This window comes from Mauremys reevesii, linkage group 16 (genome assembly GCF_016161935.1).
Source record: "Mauremys reevesii isolate NIE-2019 linkage group 16, ASM1616193v1, whole genome shotgun sequence".
Classification (NCBI taxonomy): Eukaryota; Metazoa; Chordata; order Testudines; family Geoemydidae; genus Mauremys; species Mauremys reevesii.
In genome coordinates this window covers 14,473,690-14,497,633 of record NC_052638.1, presented here as the reverse complement: position 1 = coordinate 14,497,633, position 23,944 = coordinate 14,473,690, and the positions used below count along the sequence as shown (strand labels likewise).

Genomic DNA, 23,944 nt, shown 5'->3' with positions numbered 1-23,944 from the left:
ATTTCAAGCAGTTACAGAGCCTAACAGATGCAAGGAGAGAAAGCAATTAATAATCCAGGATTATGAGGCTAAAGTATGACTGCCGAGAAATGTGTGCTAGTGTCAAAAGAGTCAGAGGCTTTTTTTTTATTATTAATTTTATTTATTTTATTTTTTTGGAGCTGCATCTTTCAGGCGACAGCTCAGTAGACCCACCGCAGGTGGGAGAGAAATGAACGGTGGTACCATTGTACCTCCACAATTCTGGGGCCAGTTTAGCCCCGGCATAGGCTGGAGCAGCCTCAGTCAGTCCAAAGGACTGCCCAGAAGTCCAGAAATACTAGAACCCTCTGTTTCCCATTCCAGGCCTTACCACAACCCCAACACACCCTTTCACTAAGGTCCTATCAGAAGCCAGTTGTCATCAGCCCCAAGAGGCCTTTCCAGTAACCATGCATCACCAGGGCCATGCCTCTTTCTTATGGACCACATCTATGGGGGCCAGAAGGAGAGATGGAGTTGAGCTGCTGCACAGATTCTGCGGCACCTGAAGATTCCCCTTACACTGGGCAGGCATAGGAAGCTTAGGAATCAGACAAATTCTTCATCTGCACAATGGAGTCCACACATGTGAAATGATATAACCTTTAAATGGGCATTCCAGCAAAGCAGTCATGTGTATGGCTGCATTTCTTCCCATGGCTGCACTCTTCGGCATATCTTCTTCTTGAAAAAGTTATTCAGCAGCTTTCTGAGGATGGGCAGAGCAGAGAAAATGTGTGATCTAAAGGAAACCGAAGGGGGTCCTGTTCTTGTCACAAAGGGATCAAATTTCATGTCATTCATAGCACAACAGACTATTTTCCACTCTGTCAGCTCTGAGTGGCCCATATCCTTCCAACCAACTGTCCTCAAGAAATAAACAGCACTGTATGGGAAAGGATTTGAGTTGCAGCACCAATATGGAGTTAGCTTTACTCCCAACCCATTTAGAGCTGGATTCATTTATCAGACCATGATGCAGTAGGAGTTTTTAGCTGCACATATGATACTTAACATCCACACTGCTTACTAGGATTACAAAATTAATTTGTAGCAAGTAATTCAGTGAATTTGGCCTCTTTTTCTGCCCACAGAATAAGCTGGACACCATTTCCTCTTTGACTCATTCTAAATTACTTGAAACATCTTCTTGCAAATTATTTTCTCTCTGATTGATCATGAACTCTTTGTTTTTTATGCTAACCATTTGAGCTGCATCAGTAAATTCTGACTGGTCATGCAAGTTGTATGGTATTGGACAATGTGAATATAACTCTTCTAATCACAAAGAAGGCTTGAAGAAGCCACAGGAGCTGTGAATCTCGCATTGGGAAGGAGTCACAGCAGATAAAGAAAGATTGGTAGATTTAGGAATGTTTAATCTTTATCTTTTGGGACCAAACAGACTATGCCTGATTCGTTATTCCAAGGAAAAAAAATGCATTTATTGTGGTACACTTAAATTCTCACATCAACTAACTAGTCATGAAATGTGACATTTGTCTGGTTGAATTCCTTCCACGCCAGGACCTGGGTGAGGTGGTTTGGGAACCCTAACCCTGCTGTGCTAAGCAGTGTTCTATTTCAAAACTAGGGCAATTCCAGTGCAAATGTCCAAGTGTGCAAGCAAAAATTCTCTCTCTCAAACATTCACAGATGCCAGCACATATTAAATACACTTAAACTTACAAATAATTGAATACCTGTGGCAATGGTTTTGGAGTTTGGGGATGGGGTTGCACTATTCATCCCAGCTCGCTACTGCTTTCTCTTGCTTTTCAGTTGTATATGTGATAACCACAGTTCTGGTGCATGCCATAGAAATACCTATGCTAGATAGAATGATATGTAAAAGCTATAGTTATTACCACAAGTTGTCAGAAACATACTAACTTGGACATTAGTTCACAAAGCTATTTCTAAGTATTTGCTCAAGCAGGAGGTTCCACTTCACTGAAAACTCATGGAGTAGCTGGAGATGCTCTCAGAACCAGGAACCCCACTTGCACCTCTATTGGCAAGCACCAAGCCAGAAAGTACTCTGCCCACTGGAATAGCATTGAGATGCTCTCTTAGCAAGTAGTTTAGTGTGGTTTGCAACTCTTCCTAGAAAATAATCAAATTTGATTATGAATCAAAAACAGTGCTGTAAGAAAAATTAGACTCTACACTAAAAACAGAATGCAAATTGCAGAACCACGGAATCAGTTCAAAGAAAGAACTTATGTTATGTTCTTTAACATACAATAAAATAAGGCAGGCCTTTACAAGCAAATCTTTTCAACCTACATTAAATGATCAAATTATGTCATTTATCTGATTAATATGCTCTGCTCTAAAAGGATATATTAGAAAATCTGACCAAAGAAAGAAGGCTCGAGTGGTGGGGACACGTACATCGTACAAAAGATGGGAGACATGTTAAGCAAGCATTGAATTGGGTACCCAAGAAAGGAAAGAGTTGCGAAGGCTAAGGAATAACTTGCAAAAGAGAGTGACACAGAATATTGAATGAACTGGCATCACCTGGGAAGTAGTACCACAACGAGTGAGCGACCATAATCAATGGAAGAACTGGACTGCCTGATATGTCAGCGGCACAGGAGGTAATAAAGTTCAGGGTAAGGCCTGAGATTGAGACTCTACAGGTGTCAAAAACTTTTGACTGTACTTTTAAGTGAGAAGTCTGCTATGCCCAAACTTTATCAAATTCTTTAACTATCTGGTTTACCATCCATCATATACTCCCAACACATGGTCAGTACCACTGACTAGGAATAAAAGGATCCTGTTTAATGAAAGTACCGAAGTACTTAGCGTTTCACTTTGCTAAAAGATGAACAAAAGAACTCTTCAGGCATGTATATTATATATGCAGAAAAGCCACTTTAATATTATATATGAAGTGCATTCCGTATATTTCCATAGTATGAAGAATAAATATACAGAAATATGAAATGTAGAACGACAGAGCGAGTGCAAGTGCACAACAAATTTGGACACGACAAAGTAAGAGAGAGTAGTTGTACAGGGCAGAATGAAGGGGGTGTACAAACAGACAGACTGACCGATCCCTATTGTCTCTCTTTTACTTCATATCCGAATACGGCTATTTTAAAATGTGTTTAATGATTTCTTCTACCTTTCATATTTCTATATATTTATTCATCTCCATGCTATAGAAATATGCTGAATGCAGATAAACCATTATTTATTTCAACCTCTTAGTCATATTCAGTTAACTTCTTCATATAAGAAATATTCAAATGTCACTTTTTTCCAGGTACCAGATGGGCTCAAATATCTGGTTATCCACAAACAAAGATACTATGGATACCTGAGCAGGTCAGCTATTTCAGCCCCAACCTGCCTCACATGCCACAAAACATAGTAAATGGGAAGGCAAAGTGCAAGAAATAAGTTCAAAAGTAAAATGTTCCCCAAATCCAGTAGGTATCTTTAACAGCAGGTTTCACTTAAAGTGGATATCACGTTACTGGTTTTAACAAACTTCAAAGTAAATGTCCTAATGCTACTCATTTTGTATGTCTGTTTTACATCAGTCACAATTCTGTATCATGGTTTCACTCCTGCCTGATACATATCATAAATGTTTGTAACTGGAAAGCACACTTAGTGTATGGATTAAATTAAGAATGGTTTTACAAAGCAGCAGGATAGCAGACATTCACATTATTAACTCACTTTTTCACATACCTGATGATATGTTAGAGCATGTTAAAATATTGTATGATAATCTGCACCACACACATCAGCAAGACAAATATGTAGCTGCAGGAGATTCTGAAGCCATTTTTAGAACTCTAAGTTTTAAGTAACTGAAATACTGCAGAATGTGTCATAACAAAGGTGTCGTCATGCACTATAAATATTATAATTTAATACAAGATTGCTAATTTTAATAAAATCACATCAGTGCTACAAATGAAATTCTATACACTATTCACCTATCAATGAAGAAGAGTCTTGGATGACTTGAAAATGATCTGCCTGCTAGACTTTCTAGATGAGGAGAATGGGTCTGGACTGTAGGTTCATACTTTTCTCAAGTGAGGAGGAAGTGAGAATGACATGTTAAGCCTGGGATATTCAAAGGAGTCTACAGGAATTAGGTACCCAACTCCCAATACACTTCAATAGGAGTTGGACACTTAACCCCTTTCATCTCCTTTGGAAATCTCAGCATAAACAAAAATTTTCTGGAGTCTTTTTGGTTTAGAAAAGTAGAACAGCAGCTACCAAGGAGGTGGTGAGAACTCAGCCTCCACTATGGGGCCATGGGCTCCAACCTATTACTTGCTTGGGGAAGTTCCCCTTCAGGCAGATGGAAGACTAAAACATTTGGTTCCCTCTATCCCAGCACGCTTCCTCCACCCAACCACCCACCCCCATGTGGTTGCCTCACTGAGAGGGTGTAAAGGTGTATCAAGCCATTCTCCGTTAGTATGCAGATTTCACCACTAACAGTTGACTCTGAGAATGCAAAGTTAGGTAAACAAGGTGCGAAATGAGAAATCCCTCTTATATGGGGATGAAGGAAAACTATTACAAACAGTGCAAATCAAAATATAGATGGTCACTGAGAGGTGTTAAGTGTCAATCAGAAAAGAGATCTGGGCAGTGAAACACCTTAATTTCAGTAGTAACCCTGAAGAAACGTGAATAAAATAGGGAAACCAGAGTAAATAGACTACAAATACTTAGCTACTTTGATACAAAACCCCCACTACAATGCTGCTATCATTATCACGTGAAGTGCCAATGTTCATCAGCGAAGATATACCTGGGGCAGCGCTGGAGGTACTTTGCTCCATTACCTATCCATTGATTCAGTCTGGACAGGATATCCATTTCTGTCATTCAAAGATCTCCTCTGTTACATTCTGAAATGAAGCACAGTCAAAGGTTGAGAAGTATGTCACACTGACATCCTTTCAACCCGGAGACCTCTTTCCAAAAGTACAGACTCGTTAACAAATGTGCAATTAATTCCAGTGCAAACCCTTCAATCTTGCTGGAGTTTGTTAGGCTGAGTTTCTGGCTGCGTTTGCTGACCCCCACCAATGCTTATGTGGCCGATGCTCAACTGCCTAATATCTTTTGACTGGTCACCAACGTACAAAAGAAGTGAGTAGCTCACAGAAGGAAGAATAAAACCTCTGTGGTGTGTTGCAAGGAAACTCCAAGGTAATTTTAAATATCTGACATTTGGATCATCTCTGATGCATTCTAAAGGCAAAAATCAAGTTGCTCATTAGGACTGCAGGGTGGGGGGGGAAAGCCATGTCAGCTTACTTTTAGCAGTACTCCATCAATTTAGCAGTATCAAGAGGAGTGGAGGGAACTCTGTTAGAGTGAGGGAAACGCTCAGCCACACACACATTTATTTGAATGGTGGGGCCTTATCTTGGGAGGGGCTGAACCCAGCTCCCCACCATTCCCTTTTCTCTCTGAGAGCTGCCCCTCAACTCAGCTAGAGGTTCCTGTCAACTTAGCCACCAGCTGCCTGCACCAATGAAGAAGAGACTCTTTGCTCCATCCCTTCTAATAGAGAGTGGGAAGAGGTGAGTGCTAGGACTGGGGGAGGTGGGGAGAGAGAGAGCTGGAAGCCATGTTCACAGGCTGCCAAAGATCACACAGCTATGGTACCCTGAACCCCACAGGAGAGGGTCACAAATGGTCCCTTCAAGACTGGTCTGCTTCTGTGACGGAGCGATTCTGGCGGGACCCAACTGAGAGTGCCAAATCAGGACCAATTGCTTAAACAGGGCAGTTACAGCCCTAGGCTGGGGTTTTTCCACCTCTAAGGCAAACCAAACCAGCCAGACAAAAAGGACTTTGGTCTCACCCCACTGGCTAACCACAAGTCACACAAGCAATTTCCTTAGACACTCCAGTCTCCCAGTATCACCACCAGTGCACTCGTCCTGGGGATAAATGGTTATGAAAACCAACACCCCAATAAAAGAAAAAGGTTCCCTCGATCCCAAAGGACCAAGCCCCAGACCCAGGTCAATATACACATCAGATCTTACCCACAAATCACGCTGTTGCCAATCCTTTAGAATCTAAAATCTAAAGGTTTATTTACAAAGGGAAAAAGGTAGAGAAGAGAGGTAGAATTGGTTAAATGCAATCAATTACATACAGTAATGGCAAAGTTCTTAGTTCAGGCTTGCAGCAGTGCTAGAGTAAACTGCAGGTTTAGATTAAGTCTCTGGAGAGCATCCCCCACTGGGATGGGTCCTTCAGTCCCTTGTGTAAAGCTTCAGTTTGTAGCAAAGTCCCTCCAGAGGTCAGAAGCAGGATTGAAGACAAGATGGAGATGAGGCATTAGGCTTATATAGACTTTTCCAGGTGTAAGAATCCCTTTGTCTGTGGAAATTTACAGCAAAATGGTGCCTTGAGTCACATGAGCCAGTCCCTGCATACTCTGCTGAGTCACAAGGCGTGTCTGCCTTCTCTCCATGGGTCAATTGTGTAGCTGATGGCTCTTTAAATGGGCCATCAAGCCAGCTATGCCGGGCTAACATCAGCTTGTCTGGGACACTTCCCAGAGGCAGAGCAGAATACAAACTATAGACATTACAGAGCCAATACTTATAACTTTAACTACAAATGATACAGACATATAGACAGCATAATTATAATCAGCAACCCATAATCTGGTCTTAGACACCTTAGATGACCCCCTTTATCTAAGATTTGGTGCCACTGCAGGACCTTGGTTGCAACCCATGTTCTATATGGTCCCAATTTATATCAATAACGTCACAGCTTCCCTTTCAGTTCAACTTCCAGAGCATTGGGCTCCCTACAACACTCTCCTCCTTAGCTGAGTTCTTTGCATGGTAGAGTTTCTCTCTCATACTCGCATTGTAAGCCTAGGATGGATTCTGATATGGTTTCTTACTCGTTTTCTGAACAATAGCATAGAAAATATTTAAATATTCACTTATTTTCCAAATGCATCACAATTAGGCAGTATGGCCTAATGCACGGGTTTTCAAACTGGGTCACGGAAAGAAAGGCACTGGGTAGCAACAGCTCTGGTCAGCACAGCTGACTGGGCCATTAAAAGTTCCGTCTGCTTCCTGGCTAAGGCAGGCTAGTCCCTTCCTGTTCTGACACTGCGCTGCACCCCAGAAGCAGCCAGCAGTAGGTCCGGCTCCTAGGCAAGGGGGCTGTGGGGCTCCGCGCACTTCCCCACCCTCAGCCCCAGCTCCGCACTCCCATTGGCCAGAGCTGGGGGGGGGCAGTGCCTGCAGGCGAGAGCCATGCAGAGCGGGACCTACTGCTGGCCGCTTCTGGGGTGCAGCATGGTCCGCGGTGCCAGGACAGGCAGGAAGCCTGCCTTAGCACCCGCTCTGCTGACTGACAGCCACCTGAGGAAAACCTGCAACCCAAACCCCCTGCCCTAGCCCTGAGCCCCCCCACAAACCCGGAGCCCGCTGCTGCACCTCAAACCCCTCATCCCCAGCCCCACCCCACAACCTTCTGCCCCAGCCATGAGCCTCTCCCACACTCCTCCATCCCTAGCTCCGCTGTGTCGCAGGCATCAACAAATTTCTTCAACTGGGTCGCCGGATTAAAAAAACGTTTGAAAACCACTGGCCTAATGGGTGAAGCACTGGACTGGTGAGCAGGAGAACTGAGTTCAATTCCTGGCTCTGCCACTAATCTGCTGGGTGACATTGGGCCTGTCACATCCTGTGCGTCAGTTTCCCATCTGAACTTACCTTCTTTGTAAAGTGCTCGCAGATCTACTAATAAAAGCACTATATAAGAGCCAGTTGGTATTTATTATTACTACTACTATGACTTCAAAAATCAAATGAAGTCTAATATCATTGCTGGTTTTCTCCAGTGCCCTTTAATTTAACTCAAGTTCCCATTATAAACACAGATGATAATAGGAAAAAGGAAGCATTGCTACAGCATGAGCATGCAGATTCTATAATAAGAGGAATGATAATTCTTCCCCTCACCCTTGCAAGAATATTTGATGCAAATATGACACTTGCAACTGTCAGACACCAGAATCCACACTCATGCAAAAGTCATGATTCCCCCAAATCCAGAAAGAATTACATTTTAATTTTGAAATTAAAAAAAACCACTAATTTAATTAGTCATTGTAAATCACATTCAACTATTTTATTTATTAATAACCCATAGGTTAACAACATGGTGGATAACTCCTTTGAAAAGTACATAAGAATGGCCATACTGGGTCAGACCAAAGATCCATCTAGACCATCTTCCAAGTGTGGCCAGTGCCAAGTGCTTCAGAGGGAATGAACAGAACAGGGCAATTATCAAGTGATCCACCCCCCACCCCCGTCATCAACTCCTAGCTTCTGGCAATCAGAGGCTAGGGACACAGAGGATGGTATTGCATCACAGACTATTTTGACTGACCTATCCTCCAGCTTGAGGAACCTAGGGCCTGATTTTCAGACACAGAAGGTCTTAAATCACGTAAACCAAGAATTCTCCATACATAGAATGTGTCTTGAACATCCGTGTTTTGCAGTTCCACTGACCACCTGTGTTAGCATTTCTACTCTATATTGTACGGCTTGCCTTGTGCAATCTAATTCTTTTTTGAACTCAGTTATAGTTTTGGCCTTCATAGCATCCCTGGCAATGAGTGCCACAGGTTGACTGTGTTGTATGAATAAATAGTTCCTATTGTTTGTTTCAAACCTGCTGCCTATTAATTTAATCAGGTAATACTTGGTTGTATTATGTAAAGGAGTAAATAACACTTCCTCATTCACTTTCTCCATACCAATCATGATTTTTATAGACCTCGTCATATCCCCCCTTAGTCATCTTATTCCTAAGCTAAACAGTCCCCCATCTTTTTAATTTCTCCTCATATGAAAGCTGTTTCATACCCCAAATCATTTTTGTTGCCCTTCTCTGTACTTTTTCCAATTCTTATACATCTTTTTTCAGATGGGGTGACCAGAACTGCATGCAGTAGGCATGGATTTATATAGTGGCATGATGATATTTACTATTTATTTTCTATCCCTTTCCTAATGGTTCCTATCATTGTTACCTTTTCCAACTGACACTGCAAACTGAGCAGATGTGTTCAGAGAACTATTCACAACAACTCCAAGATCTCTAACAGTTAATTCAGACCCCATTATTTTGTATGTATAGTTGAGATTATGTTTTCCAGTGTGCACTATCTTGCATCTATCATCACTGAATTTCATCAGCCATTTTGTTGCCCAGTCACCCAATTTTGTGAGATCTCTTTGTAACTCCTCTCAGTCTGCTTTGGACTTAATTATCCTGAGTAATTTTGTATCTGCAAATTTCCCACCTATTTATCCCTTTTTCCTGATCATTTATGAATATGTTGAATAGGACAGTTCCAGTAAAGATCCCTTGGGAGGCACCACTATTTCTCTGTCTCCATATTGAAAGATGACCATTAATTCCTACCCTTTGTTTCCAGTTACTGATCCATGAGAGGACCTTCCCTCTTATCCCATGACTGCTTACTTTGCTTAAGAGCCTTTGGTGAGAGTAACTTAATATCCCCACCTGTGACAAATCCTCAAAATCTAACACACAAAAATTAGCCATCTCATGAACCAACTTGGGCATAGGTTATAAAAAATTCTGGAAACATTAAAATAAGGTGGTGTTTACACACCAGTGGAGCTTCAGCCTTCAGCATAATAATTGGAGTTCAAACAGATAAAACTTAAAAGCACACTGTCCTGGAGATCTTTAGGTGCTGGAGGAGGACAAATAACCAACCAGGGAGTTAAAAAGTAATTTCAGGCCCTACACCTTCCTTAGAGTCCTCCTGCTACCCTTGGAGGTTTTACAATTGCTTTTTTTTTTTTTTAAAGTAATGTTGTTCTTTCCCTTGTCCTTGTGTGAAAGACCCATACAAACAACCGGGGAAACTAACTAAAGACTCCACAAAATACTAAGTGCCTCTTAATGTGCAGGAAAATCAATTAAACTGACAACACAAAGTAACTAATCCAAAAACTAAACAAAAACCAAAAACAACAACAACAAAAAGCAGAGTATCATTTGTTTTCCTCCAGTTTCTCTTAATAGTATTCTTAGTTAGTATCTGAGTCATTTTCAGATAGCGGTGTGATTTTTGGACCCCATGAATATCTCAGAATAATGCTAGAACTGAACACTTTACATACAAGTTTTGGAAGCAAGCAATTTTTGCCATTATTAAAATTTGAATCAGCTCTAAATAGTTCACCTGTCAGGCAACAGCAATAAAAAAAGAAGTCAAATTTCTCAGATTCCTCATGTCTAGAACCAACTGGAGAAATGAAAAGAAAATGTTTAGAGAATCTTGTGTTATATAAAACGTTACTTAACTAGATGCCCTGAGAAGATTAGATCCTTGTGCCACATGTACAATGTTACATCATTTCCTCAATAGCTGTATGTCTCAGTAGCTGTATTTCTGGTGCCCATGTGTATTTGGATGATTATCATACACAGATATATTCCTTATATCATGTACAGTAACAATCTATTTTGTATGCAATGATTAAGTATACATTACATTGATAGTAGTGAACATATATAAACTACATAAATGTATGAAGAAATATCATTTTCTCATTATTAAACATCAGATAAAGCAGTCATCTACTCTGAAGGCTAAAGAAAATAAATCTATTAATAGCATTCATAGCTAATATCCTATTCTATTAGTTATGTGTCAACATACGAGATTAACTTGTTTGCAAATCTGCATTTTCTTGGCAAGATAGGAGAAAAAGAATAACAATAGGATTTGAGCATATATTATTGATAAATTAGGCAATATGGTGTCGCCTATGAGTGCAAACAAAAAAAGTGCTTGAGATGACTGGTATGGAACTCTAATAATCCATGACAGCATGCATACACACAGACATTATGGTCCTCAGCTAACTGCATGTAGGCAGCATGGGAAATAGAGTTTACCACCTTTGGCTCTCCTCTAAGGCCTTGTCTACACTAAAGGAAAAGTCGATCTAAGCTACGCAATTTGAGTTATGTGAATAGCACAACTCAAATCGATGTAGGTAAGATCTACTTACCATGGGATCCACACTATGCCACGTCAACGGGAGACTCTCTCCTATCAACTCCTCCTACTCTTCTCGATCCAGTGGAGTACAGGAGTCGACGGGAGAGCGACTGGCAGTCAATTTAGTGGGCCTCCACTAGACCTGCTAAATCAACAGCCGATGCATCAACCGCCTCAGCGATGATCATCCGGCAAGTGTAGATGAGCCCTTAGAGTCCTAGGAGTCACAGGAATCCACTAGGTCAATCAGCAGGGGAAACGGATCTCTCTCCCAGAATATAGATGTATTTTTTAGCGGTCCAAAGTATATCCTCCCCTACAGAGAGCTGTGGTATGAACATATGTACATTCATTGCAGAATTTCAGGGCTAAGTTTCACACCATGGCCTCCAACTCGGTGTGCAAATCTACACAGACACACATGTTTATGCACACTTTGGTGTGCAAACATCTCTGAATACAGGTGTTAAAAATCAAACACCTGTGCTACATGAGTTTTTGTGTGCATGAAAGTATTTTTTGGCAGACATTAGACCTCAGATGTTGATGCACTACAGTACACAGGCCCAGCTGGAGGCTGAGTTGAAGCCTTGCAGAATGTTGAGTCTAGGGTTTCCAACAGTCCCTCATTACAAAAGACATCACTTATTTTTTCATCTCTATACAACAAGATCAGGAGTTGCTGAGTGCTTCAGAAAGCAGCAAGAAATGAGGTGAATGTAGGTGAGTAGTGCTTATTGTATTATTAATGATATAATAAATAATAATAATGGTGGGAGGAGGGATGGAGCCGAGGTGCTAAGAATGTTGGGAACTCTAGTTGAGCCCTTAACAAAAACAAAATCATGATCCAGTTTGAAAATGAGAAAACAATAGAGGTTAGGTCAGAAATGCAGGGGCACAGTATATTCCTTATGTGCTGTAGAAAGAAGTTGTGTATTTTTGGCTTGCAGTAGATAAGCGTTGTGTGAACCGCTAGACTCGTGGCAAAGTGGAAATTAGTTTGCATGAATTTTTTAATTTCTCTCTCTGAATCCATGAAAGCTTTTATTTTGATGTCAAATTTCCAACCAGCTCTTTAAAATATATTAAGTTACATAAATTACCTGTAGTCCATTCCTATGAAATACAGCTATTATACATTTATAGAATTCCTTTTAGCCTGGTCTGTATACAGGGCCGGCGCAACCCATTAGGCGACCTAGGCGGTCACCTAGGGCACTGACATTTGGGGGGCAGCGACTGTGGCGGCCGAACATGCAGCTGCAGCAGTCAGTGGCGGTATTTCAGGGACGGGACCTTCCGCTGCCTAGGGTGCCAAAAAGGCTGCCGGTGCTCCTGTCTGTATACAATAAAGCCATTCCAGGAATTCACATAGTAAATTATGCATTGAATTTTGGAGGAAAAAAAAGGCATATATATGATCCTAACTCTACATGACTTATATCTGTCTGTCCCGGTTCTTATAAGAGTGCCCACCACCATAACACCTGAGTACTTCTGAAGATACAATTAAAAAAAAACAAAAACAATATGCATATCTAATTTCCCCCAAAAGCTGTCTAGGGCTGTTGGGGGATGGATTTATTTAGTAGGGCTGTCGATTAATCAGTTAACTCACGTGATTAACTCAAAAAAATTAATCACGATGCATCGCAGTTTTAATCACACTGTTGAACAATAGAATACCAATTGAAATGTATTAAATATTCTTGGATGTTTTTCTACATTTTCAAATATCTTGATTTCAACTACCACACAGAATACAAAGCGTACAGTGCTCACTTTATATTACTTTTGATTACAAATATTTTCACTGTAAAAGTGACAAAAGAAATTGTATTTTTCAATTCAGCTCGTACAAGTACTGTAGTGCAATCTCTTTATTGGGAAAGTGCAAATTACAAATGTAGATTTTTTTTGTTATACAACAGCTCTCAATGACAAAACAGCCTAAAAAATAAACTTTAGAGCCTACAATTCCACTCAGTCCTACTTCTTGTTCAGCCAATTGCTAAGAGAAACAAGTTTGTTTACATTTACGGGAGCTAATGCTGCCTGCTTCTTATTTACAATGTCACCTGAAAGTGAGAACAGGCGTTCGCATGGCACTTTTGTAGCCGGGACTGCAAGGTATTTGTATGCCCTTTCATGCTTCAGCCACTATTCCAGAGGACATGCTTCCATGATGATGATGCTTGTTTAAAAAATTATTAAATTTGTGACTGAACTCCTTGGAGGAGAATTGTATGTCTCCTGCTCCATGGTTTTACCCTCATTCTGCCATATATTTCATGTTATAGTAGTCTCGGATGATGACCCAGCACATGTTCTTTGATTTAAGAACACTTTTACTGCAGATTTGACAAAACACAAAGAAGGTTCCAATACCAGATTTCTAAAAAGATAGCTACAGCATTCAAACCAAGGTTTAAGAATCTAAAGTGCCTTCCAAAATCTGAGAAGAATGAGGTGTGGAGTGTGCTTTCAGAAATCTTAAAAGAGCAACACTCTGATGCGGAAATTACAGAACCCAAACCACTAAAAAATAAAATTAACCTTCTATTGGTGGCATCCGGCTCAGATGATGAAAAAGAACATGTCGGTCTGCACTGCTTTGGATCATTATTGAGCAGAATCCGTCATCAGCATGGATTCATGTCCTCTGCAATGGTGGTTAAAGCATCAAGGGACATATCAACCTTTAGCACATCTGGCACATAAATATCTTGCAATGCCGACTACAACAATGCCATTCAAATGCCTGTTCTCACTCTCAGGTGACATTGTAAACAAGAAGCAGGCAGCATTAGCTCCTAAAAATGTAAAAAAACTTGTTTGAGCAAGAAGTAGGACTGGGTGGACTTGTAGGCCTCAAATTTTTACTTTGTTTGGTTTTGAATGCAGTTTTTTTTGTTTTGTTTTGTTTTACATAATTCTACATTTGTAAGTTCAACTTTCATGATAAAGAGATTGCACTACAGTATTTATATTAGGTAAATTGAAAAATACTATTTCTTTTGTTTTTTACAGTGCATATTTCAAAAAGAAATATGAAGTGAGCACTGTACACTTTGTATTCTGTGTTGTAATTGAAATCAATATGTTTGAAAATATAGAAAACATCCAAACATTTAAACAAATGGTATTCTATTATTGTTCAACAGCACAATTAATTGTGTGATTAATTTTTTTAATCTCTTGATAACCCCATCATCTAGTCCTTATTTATTTCCACCTCCTCTCTCTTTTTGTTGTTCTCTACCCGCAGGTCTGCTGATGGGGAGGACAAAGGGGGCAATTGCCCAAGGACCCAGGTGATTTAAAAGGGCCTGTGGGCCCCCAGCCCTTTTAAATCACCCAGGCAGGCTTCAGGGTGCTTAGGCGTGCAAGACCGCTCCAGGCCCCATGCTTTGGGGGGCCCTGCAGGTTGGCATGGGTGATCCCTGAAGTGACGTATTCGTCACTTCCACCCCTGGCTCTCCCCCCTCCCCCCCCACACACGTTCACATCCCTTGACATGGCAGATGCATTCTGGACTAGCTGATTAAAATAAATAAATTTAAAAAACAACATCCTTATGTGCACTAAATTGCAGTAACCCACCTTGGAGGTCATGAAGGAATGGAAAAGTGGCCAAATCCACAGGCTTCAGGCTAATCATAGATCAAAAACATTATCTGTAGTTGTCGCTATGTAGGCACCCAGCAGCAACACAGGAATCCAAGAGAACCCCTAGACTGAAGACCAGTTGGGCTATCTGGGGGAGGCCCCTCCAAAGGAGAACCAGGTGCCAGAGGACACTAAGTCTGTGGACACAAACTCTGCTTTTCAAGTTTTGTTTTTTTTACTTAATGGATGATGATACAAACACTAAAGACACACACATAAATGTGGGGGGGGGGAGGGAAGCCATACTGGCTGTTTGGTTTACCTGATCTTCTAACAGCTGCTGCAGATCTAACCACGTCCCTAGACCCAGTGAAGCCGGATATTATCCTCACTGTATCTTCCAGCCATCACTAACCCCTTCTTACCCTGATTGTGTCTCAGCCCCTATCCTTCATCCACTCCTCAATCTCAACCAGTCACTGGGAAAGGCAACTGACATCTCTGTCTAGGTCAGATGATATGTACATCTAGAATGGATGCTGTTAGTATACTGGGTATTGTCACTAACTCCCCAGTTGCCCCATATACATGTTAAACAAAAGGAAACATACAGGCACCGCATAACTTCACATGGAAGACACTCAGGGAGGCCGAGCAATTGTCCCATGCTATCCTTTGAGAACTCCCATCAAAAAAAGGAACTGAGTCTATCACAAGCAATCTCATCCACTCTATGGTCATCTCCAGGAAAGTCAGCACGTCGTCACGTTCAACAGTATTGAAGGCTGCTGGTAAATCTAACAATACCAATACTTAATCTTCAACCCACGAAGGACAACAAAAGTACTATAAGATTACAGTACTTTGCTCCAGTTGGATAATTTCCCTATTCATTCAAAGTAGAGAATTTTGATCATATTTAAAGCTTGGGGAAGTCAATAGTCTGGGATTCATCTGGACACTGTTTTAGGGCCCAAATGGGACAACTTGCAGTGCCAAAACGTGCAATTAGCAATAAGTGTTTTGCAAGATAAAGGCTTTAAATATTACTTTAAAAAAATCTTGACATACATTTTGCCAACAGCCATTACTTCCTATGGATTTTATGTTTGAATTAAAGTATGTGAAAAAAATATAAATTAAAGGACTGTACCTGCATTTTTTTACAATATATCGCCAATAGGAAAAAAAAACAATATTTTAGAACTTTTCAAAGTACTAAATGGATATATTGTACTAAATATTTTACTTTGCAAATTTTGATATAACTATGAATTTTGAAACATTGACTAAAAGTGTCACAATACAAGAGGCTGGCAAGATTCATTAGTTAATCAGGCTGAATATTTGACATGCATTTTAGTTTTTAAAAATGCATGAGAGATATTTCATTGGCTGTGTTGTAGTTCTTTCCAAGGTAATTTGCGATGATGCTAAAAATGGTGCAGAATATTAGAAACGAGATTTTATTTTGCGATAAAATTAAAAAGCATATAAATTATGGTTGGCAAAATAACCATGGATAACACTAATTTATTTAAATATGTACGCTACAATACAAAGAAATTCATTTCTGAGGACCATATAATAAGATTAAAAATGCCACTGATTAAAGAAAGTAGCCTTCAATGCATTTTGGGTTTTAGATGGAGGAAGTTTCCAACATGAAATAGAATTTTCTTAAATGCAAAACATAAATAAAAGAAAATTAAAGAATTAATTAGAAACAACATGCTGTATTCCTGATCACAGCTAAGAATACAAATCAGATAAGATAAAAAGGAATTTTATATCAGGTATTGTCTATCACCCACCTCATCTGCCTGTGTGATCACAACTTCTGGGATACTGCTATTTCTGTCATCTTTTTCATCTGCAAGCTGAGCTTCTTCTGTTCTTCCATGAACTGATATATCCGAAGAACCACAGTCTAGCACTTCACCAACATACTCCTCATCTTCTGGAAAGTCAATGCTGATTGAAGTCTCAAAGTCTTCTACAAAGGCTGACAGGGACTCTTTGTTAGCACCATAAGCACTGTCAGAGGTTACCTGAGCCTCGTTAAAGGTCTGGTGTCTTAGGATGACAAACTTTGTTCCCTGTTGAACAAAGAAAAGATAAGACAGAATGGGTCTTTCAATAGGACACTGATTCCCTTTAGCTTGCCATGAACAATATTTTATACATAAAGAATCCTAAGAAAGCATGATGCCTAAGTTTATGAAATTTCAAAGTGTGTGTATCTTTTCTCAGGGAAAAGATGTTGCAAAGCAAAGTTACTACACCAACATTCATCCATTTTCATGACCTATTTAACAATACATAGAAACCCTTTACAAAAAAAATCAGTATACATCCTATTATAATAATTTTGGATATACTTGATCAGCCTCATCAAGGATAACTATCATAATTTTAAACATACTGTCATTAATACCATGACGATCAGAAAATTATCCCCTAGCTGCCTACTGAAGGGTTTTATGTACCTTCCTCAAAAACATCTGGTACTGGTCCCCATTAATGACAGGATACTGAACTCAATGGATCTGTCTGATATTTGACCCAGTAAATTAATTATCTTGTCTGTCTAGCAAGGAATGTTATAGAATATTGATACTACTCTGATACTCATCTTATTAGCATTGTGTTTATATACAGAATTTTATACTTCCACAAAAAAAAATTTCTGAATGCTTTATATATATTCATTCACTGGAGCACTGTTCTCCCTCCTCCCTCATATATTTTAATTTGCTCTGTCCTGAGAGTCTTTAGGTTCCCACTTTGAGTAGTTTCTAATTTAAAATGCACAGCACCCCTCCCCACCACATACCTTGAAAAAAAAATCTATTGCAATACATGTGGGTGCAAGCACAACATTCATTGTTTCAAGTTACACAGTAATGCATTCTGTGCATCAAAGATTGTAATCTGGCCCTTTAATTAGAAAGAGAAATTATTTCATTTGAGTCACTACTTGCTAATTGTTTCTACTTCTGGCCTTTTAAAAAAATAACTTGACATTATTTTTAAAAACTGGCAGAGTATGAATATCCAGATGACACAGGACATAATTATAACAAAAGGGAAATGTTCTGTGACTAAAATGACATAATGTTGATTTCCACACAAAGCAGGGTTTCAAGAGCTTTGAGAAAAGGAAGAGGGGACCATACACAATCCTAGAACTTCACTTTTAATGAAGTTATGCAATGAACTTTTATTATGTACACCAGTTAAAGCCATTCAGGTGATCATGTGCTGACTGCGTCACACACAAGTGTATGGCTATATTCATGAAACAGCTCAATCTTTGGGAAACAGCAGAGTCAGTTCCAGAAACCACAGCACACACTGTTATGAGAGTCTTATCTCGAGACATGTGCCAGACCCTAGCTACTCTGATGATTTGCCAATTTATACCAGCTGAGAATCTGCCCCAATGTCAACTACAGAAGTCATTTCCAATTCTGTTTAAAACCTATGTACTGGATAATTGTTACTTTCTCTCCCCTTCCACCCCTTGACAATGGCCACATAGTTACTAACAGGGACTCCCAAGAATGGTATCAACCTAGGTATATTCAAGATATTACATCTGCACAGTATTTCATCAGGGTGCTGCACCTGCCTATTGTGTATTGATCAACAGATGCTCAGAAAGACACCACTAAAGTCAACTAACTGCATACTTATACAATCACAGCTGTAGATTGGCTTCTGACAGTCAGATGGAACTCTTGAGCCATACAACAGATACCAGAGAACAAGCTCTGCCTTAACTAGCTTATATAATGCACTCACTACATGTTGCATGCCACGATTTCCTCATACGGAATGAAATACATCAGGCATAGTCAAGAGATTATCTGAAATTGCCTCATCTTCTAGTAGCCTTTGTACTACTGCTCACGAGCTAACAGAGAGAGATTGTCCTTAAACTCAAGTACGAGATGGCTGTTTTTGGAGATGGAAGTCATGAGTTCTGGTCCCCGGGCTATATATAGTCTATTCAGTGTGTGGCAGCAAGTTAAAATCTGTATGTGAACATGTTTAAGAAAACTTGTCTCAAGGAGCCCTTCTGGAGCATCAAAGCAGAAACAAGGCCAGTTAAGCACCTTTCTCTCTACTCAGTGCCACCACTTAGCCAGGCTCAAGGGACCATTTCAGTGCAGAATAAGTTTTAAACTATCCCTTTTTAAATTATTTTCCTGATCTGTTTTATCTTCTTGGTACTTCCCGGTCCACTGTAGATATCCCTAAAGGCATTATTCTTTAACATCAAGTGCCATGGGAATACTTTTAGTTTTTAATAAATAAAATCTGAATCTGAATACTTCCTGCACAGACAAAATAAAAATAAATCCTTCACTTTTATTGAGGGGTTTTATCTTTAGGTCTTAAAGGGAAAAGTAATTATTGTCCCCATTTTACAGGTAGGGAAATGGAGGCACAGAGAGGTGAAGTGACATGGTTACAGTCACTCAGGCCAGTGGCAGAGGCCAAGAATAGAATTCTCCTGACTCCCAGTCCAGTCCTCTGTGTACTAGATCATCCTTTTGTGATGTGTCATTCACATTTATCAACTACGAAGCAGGAAGTCTCAAAATGATATCACAGAAGAGAAAAAAAAAACGTTAAGCCACTCAGTTAAAACTTCTCTCGGCTGAGTGATTGCCATAGCCTGGTTAGTGGGGCCTTTTGCTTAGCTTTAATATATTCTCCCCATGCAAGATCCATTTGTGAGTCTCAGAACATCCTAATTCACGGTGGAAAAATGTACCAGCTAGTTCAGTATTTTAGTAGCCTTTAATTCATGGAATGTAACCAATATAAGCTTGATAAAAGAGTAGTAATTGTGAGGTTGCCATTCATTGGAGACAAACTGCATATCCTCAATTCTAACTAGTGAAACCAAGCTAGTTGCAACACCCAGACTGTGTGAGATAACTGACCTACCCACACAATGAGCATAACCCTGATATCTTCTTTTGTGGTAGGAGAGAGGAAAAGGAGGATTAAAATAGGGTGACCGGATATCGCGATTTTATAGGGACAGTCCTGATTTTGGGTCTTTTTCTTATATACGCTCATATTACCCCCCACCCTGTGCCGATTTTTCATATTTGCTGTCTGGTCACCCTAGATTAAAACTGTATGGTATTGTACTATTTCCTTTTAAAGGAACGTGTGGTCTATCCTCAGAAAATTTGTTAAGACAAATAAAACACGAATGACTATATTGCTGGATTTGACACAAGCTTTTTTAAAACACTGCAAGGGTGACTTTAATGAACAGTATGATAAATCAATTTCCCTTGATATTTGGGAGATGTGGTTAATACGTCTAGAGTGGAAAAAAATTAATATAAATAGTATAAAACACGATTCTATAAATGTGTTTGATGCCTTATGCATCAACCTCCAGTAAACAGCATTATCATCTCAACTATATTTTTCGACTGAAAGGAAATCAGTATTTGAAACTGACTCAAATATACAGAAAAGTGCCCTCTAATTACAAGCCATTCATTCTGTGCCATGTTTCCATATAAACATCTATTAGAAAGCACCATACAAATTGCAGTGGGTCCCTTAGAAATATAGAATAGTGCTAACTAAATTCCATGTTTGCGTAAAAACACAGGATCATATTATTTACACTGATTCCAAAAATGTAATCTGTTTTGATGGGTGAATTTCCCGTTAAATACTGGCAAATCATACACCCTTACATCTATGTGAATGATTCCATTTGCTGTCAGTTGTGTAATATGGGCAACTTTGTTACTAGTCAAGCGTAAAAGACAGTGGGAAAAAATTCTGCACACCAAGTGTGACATTGCACTGTGGAAGTAGGCATTAAATTAGAGTGAGAGGTTATAAGTCTGACAGAAACCTGATCTGTATTCCCTAATTATAGAGTCTCACTTTCACAAAACTGACACAAATGTTAAGCCAAATTAAATGTTGTTTAATTAACTATCATATACAAGACTTCAAAGCAGAATGTCTACATGTTATTTAGCAAAGTAACGGAAACCCAAGGACTTGTGAATTATCAGTCAACACAGACTGCCATCTCAGCTAACTGCTACAAGGTTAAGCCATTTCTTTTTCATGCATCTATCCTTTTAGTGCACTGCTTGTAATATTTACAGAAAAAGGCAACATGGTAAACAGTTTCACACAATGAGGTGTGAGAGTTGATAGGGCACTATTCAATAGCTTTGAACTCCCCTGATGAGCTGCCAAAAATCATTATGAATGGCCCAGCTGATGGGCTGATGACTGATAAAAGAAAAAACAAACAGCACTGGTAATTCATGAAAAAGCATACACTGCCATGACAACTAAAAGTGCAGAGTGACAGCTCTTAAGGTAAATGGGATTTTGGGAGCTTCTTTCTTAGAGGATCAACTGTACATGATCATTTTTTGGTTCAGCATTAAATATTTTCAGACCTACTAATTCTTTTAGTATTAGGAGGAAAATGGGATTTATGATTATATTTATTTCACTTTAATTTGATAAAATGAAACAATCACTCTGTGTTTGGAATACAAAATTATTTCTGATATAAAGTGCTAATTGTTGTAGGGCTGATCCTTTAAGGGCTAAAGCCTTCCTGTGACTCGGATGGGACTTCAGGTGCTCAGCACTTTGCGAGATCAGGCTCTTTCACTGGAAATTAAAGTGTCAATGACGCTCAAAAAGTTAAACCTGGGCAGTGGGTGTTCAGACAGACCACTTCTGCAATGCACTATGGGACAACAGCAGGAATAGTATTAATCAAACACAAATTGTGTTACCCCAGCAGTGGGATGTGCATCGACACTGGCCACCCAGTGGAGCCAAAGCCAATGGAGATTTTATCTAACTTGGAACTGGGGTAACTTGCATTGATTAATGGTCAGAGAAACATGACCCAGAGTAAATTTGTGCATGGGCATAAATGTATTTTCCATTAATGGAAGGATGCAGCCACTAAGGTCTCTAACACAGAATAGGCCCCACAACCAGACTTCACATGGGAACAGGGGATCTGCCTGCACAGATCCAGCTGGCAAATATTTTCAACCGCTTCACAGAAAAGCACAACTGCAACACTCTGAATGATTCAGCCATCATTTCCCAAGGAATATTTTTGGTTAACTCTCCAAAAATCAGTGTGTTTGTTAAAAAAAGAAACAATATTAAAACAATTCAATAGACAAAGCATGGGAAACTGATTTGTTAAAATTTCAGATGATCTATTTCCAAACCCTGTTTAATGGACAACACTGGCCATACTCATTAACACTCTGAGTCTCCTCACTGCTTATATGCCCTCAAAATCACAGTAGGAAGGGCACATTTTCTAAAAAAGCATTATGCAAGTGATGTGTGAACAAAGCCATATATTAACATAATTCCCCCTAATTGTTTTACAGCTGTTAAATTGACAATATAAAAGGCACTAATATTAGCAGCCCTTGCCTCTTACTGTATCCACTCTAAGCTTTCAAATATCTCAATTATTGAAAATGGAACTTAGCATACAAGCTGAAGTCAAACATTCATGCTCCTTTTCCATTATCTCCCCCCAGGCCAAAACACATTCTACCATCTCCTCTTTGTCTCTGACTAACCCAGACTGCTGGAGGTCTGTGTTTTAAAAAAACTTTAAACTGTTTAAACAGGTTGTAAAACGTGTAGGGCCTGATCACATACCACTGAAGTCAGTGGAAACCCTTCCACTGTTTTCAACAGGCTTTAGATCTTTCCCCATTCACATTGGCCACATAACATAGTCTAAACCATGTCAACCCTGAAATGTTTGAAAATGGTTCTGCAGACAGTTTCTATGCTGGGGAGGGGATCTAAGACCCTAGCTACATGATGGAAACCTACTGTGTTATGTATCAGAGGGGTAGCCGTGTTAGTCTGGATCTGTAAAAGCAGCAAAGAGTCCTGTGGCACCTTATAGACTAACAGATGTTTTGGAGCATGAGCTTTCGTGGGTGAATACCCACTTCAACGGAGTGGGTATTCACCCACGAAAGCTCATGCTCCAAAACGTCTGTTAGTCTATAAAGTGCCACAGGACTCTTTGCTGCTTCTACTGTGTTATAGGACTCCAAAAAAACAAAACAAACAAAACAAAAAAACAATCCTCTGGCTGGTCTCATAAATTCTGCAAGAATTTACCATTAATAATAAATAATTAAAAAAACCCTGGGTTGGGAACTGACAGTCACCTTGCAACCAGGTCCTGCATGGCTTTTCACAGTGACAATTTCTTGTTTCCATTAAAAATGATCTGAGGCCTGGTCTACACCTAAAACATAGGTTGATGTAGCTGTGGGATGGGAGAAATTCACAATCCTGAGAGATATAGTTAAGCTGACCTAAGCACTGAGATAGGCTATGTCTACACTAGTGGCAAGCACTACAGCAACGCCACTGTAGTATAGATAGTTGCTACAGCAACAGGTGGTTTTCTGTTGCTGCAGTGAATCCACGGCCTCAAAAAGTGGTAGCTAGCTCAATGGAAGAACTCTTCTGTCGACCTAGCAGTTGCTATGCCAGGGCTTAGGTCAACCTAGTTACCAGCTTTCAAGAGATAACTATGGCTCCTTCCATCACCATAGCAAGGGTCTACACTACACCAGCATAGCTGCAGCTCACCAGCTATGCTATTGCAGTGCTTATAGGGTAGACATAGCCAGAGACTCAGGGTAGGTCTATACTTACCCACCGGGTTGACGCGTAGAGTTCGACTTCTCGGAGTTTGAACTATCGCGTCTAACCTAGACGCGATAGTTCAAACTCTGAACGCGCTCCCGTCGACTCCGGAACTCCGCCACCACAAACGGTGGTGGCGGAGTCGACGGGGGAGCCGCAGACTTCGATCCCGCGGCGTCTGGACAGGTAGGCAGTTCAAACTAAGGTAGTTCGACTTCAGCTACGCTATTCGCGTAGCTGAAGTCGCGTACCTTAGTTCGACCCCCCGCCAGTGTAGACCAGGCCTCAGGGAGCCAGTCAGCCTACCCTAGAAAAATGTCCCAGAGTAGCACAGTGTCAACCTCAAGTGCCCCATCTCTCCTCCAACAAGGTTGGCGGCTGAGCCAAAATCTTAACACCCTTATTAGAAAGTGTGCTAGGATCCCACCAGTAACTGTGTACTGGTTAGTCTCTTAGCCCATAGGCAGAGTTGGAAGG

At 40.1% G+C, this 23,944-nt stretch overlaps 1 long non-coding RNA gene across 1 annotated transcript in view; it reads right to left on the bottom strand.

Moving 5' to 3' along the window:
- The window catches only part of LOC120384787, a 97,943-nt gene that overhangs the window by 62,408 nt on the left and 11,591 nt on the right, over positions 1 to 23,944 (bottom strand). Inside the window, exon 3 of the long non-coding RNA XR_005589107.1 lies at positions 16,552 to 16,836. This is a non-coding gene — a long non-coding RNA (uncharacterized LOC120384787). The remainder of the gene's footprint in view (positions 1 to 16,551; positions 16,837 to 23,944) is intronic.